This window comes from Bos indicus, chromosome 26 (genome assembly GCF_029378745.1).
Source record: "Bos indicus isolate NIAB-ARS_2022 breed Sahiwal x Tharparkar chromosome 26, NIAB-ARS_B.indTharparkar_mat_pri_1.0, whole genome shotgun sequence".
Lineage (NCBI taxonomy): Eukaryota > Metazoa > Chordata > Mammalia > Artiodactyla > Bovidae > Bos > Bos indicus.
Window position 1 is genome coordinate 32,140,271 of NC_091785.1, and position 5,775 is coordinate 32,146,045.

General features: G+C 45.8%; 1 non-coding gene across 1 annotated transcript; it reads right to left on the reverse strand.

Moving 5' to 3' along the window:
- Nucleotides 1-2,877: 2,877 nt before the first annotated feature.
- Nucleotides 2,878-2,950, reverse strand: TRNAG-CCC (transfer RNA glycine (anticodon CCC)). Its single transcript has one exon. It is a non-coding gene; the product is annotated as a tRNA-Gly (tRNA).
- Between the last annotated feature and the right edge of the window lie 2,825 nt (nucleotides 2,951-5,775).

The following is a 5,775-nucleotide window of genomic DNA, read 5'->3' on the forward strand; positions in this document are numbered from 1 at the left end:
CTAGAACACAGTGGGGTTGGTGAGTCAGGGAAGGAGACTATGAAAGCCGGAAAGCATCAGTGAGATCACAAAAAAACCCTTCTATTTGCAAAGAAGGAAACTGACATCATTAAGAGAGAAAAAAAAAGAAAAATCCATACTTGGTCAAATTCCAGAGTAGGTCACCGTTGGGTTTTTTCCTATTTTTTTCCATCTTAATCAAAATTGTATAAAAAGGAAGTGGAGGAGGAAAAGCCTCATGGCAGGAGGTAGAAAGAGAAGGGCTTGGTAGTTGGAAAGGTGAGAATAATGTGTTCTTGCAGTAACGGAAGAGGAGGCAGCAGGAGCACAGACAGTCGGCCCGAACTCCCAGCTAATAACCATTGAGTCCTCCACCCTTCTCCTGTCATCTCAGAGTAGCTCTGGCCCCTGCAGAGTCTGTGGGCCTGAGGCAACTCCGGCTGACAAGGCCGTCAGCTATGAACAATCAGGGAAGCATCAGTGGCCGTATTTTTCTATCTTTCCTTTTGGAAAGGAAAAGCAAGAGTATTATCAGCCTTGGATTATAACATAAAAAGGCAGACATCTTTCACATGCTTTTTATTCAGCAAGATCACCGTTCAGGGGAAAACTTTATGTTCTACACACAAGCACACACACACACATACACACACATATGTAACACTGACAGATATATATACACAAATAGATAAATATACACATGCACATATATATATACATGCACAGAGATACACGTATGTATTCACCCATGCACACACATACACAACATACACAGAGACACAAGCACACACATACATATGCATGCACTGAGAGTCACAAATTCATATACACAGACACACAAGCACACATATACACACAGTTATACATACACACATACATATACATACATAAACAGTGATACACATACACCCAAATACACACGAATACACATAAGGTACACACGGAGACACATACTGTCACAAACATACACACACACAGAGTCTTGGGGAAAACAGCATATGGACGCCACACCTGCATTTCCCATCCTTCAAGCCTGTCTGTCCAAGCTTCTGTCTACTTTCAGAAATGGCATCTCTGAAGTTCTCCAAAGGGCCTGGAGGAGTAGAAACCACACTCCCTGCCCTCAAGAGATTTTAATCTGGGAAGAGGACACACGCATCCCCATGAACACAGACAAAGCCACAGGAAGCAAAGTCAGCTACGATGTTAGTGAGGTCAGGTGTGTGCGTTAGAGGGACCACCTACATCTGTGTCCACCCCTCCCTGCCTGGAGCAGCCTCCCTGCCCGCAGTCTGAACTTCAGGCCAGTCCCTGAGCCTCCTACCCCAGGGACAGTAAGGAGACACTGACCTGCTGTAAATCTCAAGGCCTTAAGGATTCCCACATCCTTGACCTCCGCTCCCCACATCCTCTGCCCCAAATCCTTCAAATGGAATCCTTCCTTACATGCCATGGCTGGAGCCAGGATTACCCTGGGATCCTCCCTGTGGAAGGGAACATTTGGTTCCCCTGCAGAGGAAGAAGGTCCATTTCACTCCATATTAGCACCTGCCCAAGTGCAACAGGCTGAGGGCGGAGGAATTTCCCTATCTCTGAAAGTTGACTGTGTACCAGGAGGGCCTACGGTGGAAGTGTTCACCGAGCACTCAGACTCAAGGGGAAAAACAGAGGCACTGGGGTCAGGCAGAATCTAGTTCCAATCCTCTCACTGCCACTTCAGAACTGTGAAAGAAACTATGCCCTTACTTAAATGTCCTGAAGCAGGCACCCACTTTCCTGATTTCTTGGTTGACCTATGGATGGTCTCTTTCTTTTGCTCCAGGTAATAGAACCACGATTTTCCTCTATGGAGAAGGTATCTGACTACCCCATCCCTAGCTCCAAAGGGGGGCATCATAGCCCAAGAGGTCAGTCAGTATATTCCAACCCCTCAGTCACATGGATCAATTAATCAGCATGACCCATGACCCACATTAGACCAAGGAGATTCAATTCAGGGATTTAGAATTGGGACCTCTGAGAAGGAAATCTCCCTTTTTACTATATTTGAAACAAATATAGTAAATACTATATTTTACTATATAGTAAAATACTATATTTTTACTATATTTGAAACAAAGAAGTCATAAACCTGAAGTTGCTGGAGCTGTCACACCAAGAAAGCCCACCAACACAGAAGAAAGTAGAACCAAGACCATGAAATGGAGCCCTGACGACATCATGAAGACCCTGGATCCAGCTGTACCTGAAGCCATAGAATTTCTACTTACATGAATAAAGTCCTCTCTATTTGCCTCACACCAAATGAAACTTATTTCATGAAATTCTTAACATGTGCAAACATGAGTCCTTGGTAATATATCCTCCAAGCCTGTATTTCTTCATATTATAATATATATTTGTTTTTCATCTCATATGGTTGTGGTGAAGTTTAATCAAGATGTAGCAACAAATAGAAACTGTTTTCATGCCAGTTTCTCTTAAGGAAGAAACTCAACTAGATTAGATCAGAGGGTGTGGCAGAAACAATCACGTTCCTCAAACATTCCGTGCCTCACCCTGTATTTCCCAGCCACCCACATGTAGTGAGGCCATATGACCAGTCCTATCCAATGAGCTATGACCAACATTGCAGAGCTGTTGTGTTACCCTCCATCTCTCTCATCTTTCGCCCCAGTGACCAAGAAGCTTCATAAAGAGGTGATGGCGTCATATCAAAGCAGCCAGAATCTCTGAGTTATGGCCCGGAGGACAGCTGCCCTGAGTGTTGCTGAACCCAAACCTGCTGTGTGAAGCCACTGGGATTTAGACAGTATTTGTCACCACAGCATAGCTTATCTCCTACTGTGGGTCTTAGCTATGGCATGTGGGATCTAGCTCCCTGACCAGGGATCGAACCCAGGGCCCCTGCATTGGGAGCACAGAGTCTTAGCCACTGGACCATCAGGGAAGTCCTCCCTAACCCCAATTTACTAACAGAGTTCTCTTCTGAAGCAAGACTTCCACAGCCAGATGGGTGAATGTAGTAAACATTAGAGCCTGCACAAAGGGTGACTCATCCAAGGAGGTGGACGCTCCCACCCCAAGATCAACTGCAGGCCCTTGTGCAGAAGGCCCACCCCTCCCAACTCCTGAGACTCTACCTGAAATCTGTCAAGCACAAAGAGGGTAGGCCAGGTTTAGATGTCAACCAGAAGGAATCCATGGCCAGGAGGAGGGCAGAGGTTGGCAATGCTTTGCCAATGCTCTGAGGATCAAACATGCAATGCTAATTCACCACTATGACTCAGGAAACCCATGATGACTCAGAAAACCCATTACTCCATGCTGCAACTCATGTGTGGCCCCCTCAGTCATGACACCCCCACCTCATTGACCTTCCAACAATTTCTGGAATATCTGAGTCTCATTACTTCCTCAGGGCTTGTACACAGGCTATTGCCTCTGTTCAAATGCTCTTCACATGGTTGGCTCCCTTTCATTTTTCAGGTCTGAACTTTCATGGCATGTCTTTCGATGGGTCTTCTCAACCTCTCTTTTGGAAGCAACTCCCCTCATGCTGTCCCTCTCAGCATCCTTCCTGATTTCTCCTCCTCCTCCTCCTCCCCCACACCTTCCTCTTCCTCTTCTTCTTCATCAGCATAACATTGATTGGATGTTTCCTATGCGTTGGGTGGGACTCTAATCTGTCTACATGGATTATCCCATTGAATCTAGCAACAATCCTAGGTAGCAACTGGGAATCTTAATTTCACCAATAGACATGACTCATTTGAAAAGACACTGATGCTGGGAAAGACTGAAGGCAGGAGGAGAAGGGGATGACAGAGGATGAGATGGTTGGATGGCATCACCAACTCGATGGACATGAGTTTGAATAAGCTCTGGGAGTTGATGATGGGCAGGAAGGCCTGGCATGCTGCGGTTCATGGGGTCGCAAAGAGTCAGACATGAAGCTTATTTAGGACAAAAGTACATGTATTGGAGGGGTATTTGGTAACTCACAAAATAAGTAGGATGCCTAGAACCAAGCAGGACTGGATGGTCAGAGTCCCAGCCCCAAACCATAGGCAGAAACTGTCTAAGAACAGCTGCCACCAATGCTGGACATGGGCCACCATGGTTGTCACGACCACCCCCAGATCTCGATACACTTGCTGCCTTGGTCAACTCTAACTTCTCTTTCACCTCTCAGGCACTTCCTTGCTTGAGTCAAAGTATTAAGCAGGTGCATCCAATTTTCCAAGCTAAGACCAAGGCCCTTCCCTGGGGCAGGATAACATCTGGCAATGTCAGCCCACATGGATGGCAGTAGGGCTGCCTGGTGAGATGCATGGTGGGAGATTGCCAAAGCAGAAGGAGCTTCAGATGCTGCCCAGCTCTAAAAGTGGTGAATGCTCACTCACCTTGAAGCAGACAGAACATTCAAGTCCGAGTTTTTAAAAACTCCTTTCCAACACCAATGACACCCCTACTAAAAAAATACGATGAGCAAATATTTAAAGACTACCCATCTGAAGAGGAGGTCAGGTTTTTAGCCTGACAAGGGCACCCACACATTCCAATCTCATTCTGTTGATGAGGATGGGCAGAGAGGTTTTCCAGATGGATGTGTGCAACCTGAGTTTCTCATGTTCATGTAGCTTCTGATAGCGGCAGAGCCAGACAGCTGAACCTTCTAGGTCTCACTATACAACCTGTGATCCTGGAACCAGCAGCAGTGTCACCTGGGAGCTTGTTAGACATGCATCTTCTCAGGTCCCACTACAGCCTACTGAATCCATATCCGCATTTCAGCAAAATCCCCAGTGATTCATGAAAAGTTTGGAATGTACTGTGGTAGCCCAGTGATTCTCAACCTCACCCACACGTCAGAATCACAGAGGCAACTTGTACAAATCACGAATGCCGAAGGGGCTTCCCGGGTGACTCAATGGTAAATAACCCTCCTGTCAATGCAGGAGACATGGGTTGGATCCCTGGGTCGTGAAGATCTCTTGGAGGAGGAAATGGAAACCCACTCCAGTACTCTTGCCTGGAAAACTCCATAGACAAAGGAGCCTGGGGGGCTACAGTCTATAGGGTCTAAAAGAGACTTGACTGAATACACGTCGATGTTGAAACTTCAGGAAGGCCAATGCAATGCTGAGATTCCACTCTGATTGTTGGGAGGTGTGGCCTGGTGTGGAGTATTTTGAATACGCCACAGAAAACTCTAATGAAAATCCAAGTCAAGAACTGCTTAGAAAGACATGATTCCATCCAATCTAGAGTACCCTTGGATTAAAAAAAAATAAATAACATTCTTAGCAAAATTGTGTCAACCCAGGGAGTCATTTTTCAAATGACTCCCAAAGGCTCCCTGAGCATCTAGAGGTCCATTCCTGGACACGCAATTCTGAAAATCAAAGGGCGCTGATGAGGCTCTGCCACTCTGAACTAATTATTCTAGACTTTAGTGCGTTAATTTATTTTTTCCTACAAGTGTCCAAGTTTAATAAACCCTAGAGGTCACGGGGTCTAACCCTCTCATTTTACAGATGAGAAAACTGAAGCACAGAGAAAGGAAATGAGTTTTCAAGCAAAACCGAGGATCTGAACTCTAACTGCCCAATTCCCCAGGCAGCTCCTTTTCACCACGCACACTCCTTCTCCAGCGACAGGCACTTATGAGGAAGGATGTTTGATGAGCACATGGTCAAAAGTTCATCGCCAAAACGTTTATTATTAATAATAAGGTTAAAAGCTTCAAAGCCAATCCAGTGCTGGTGGCTC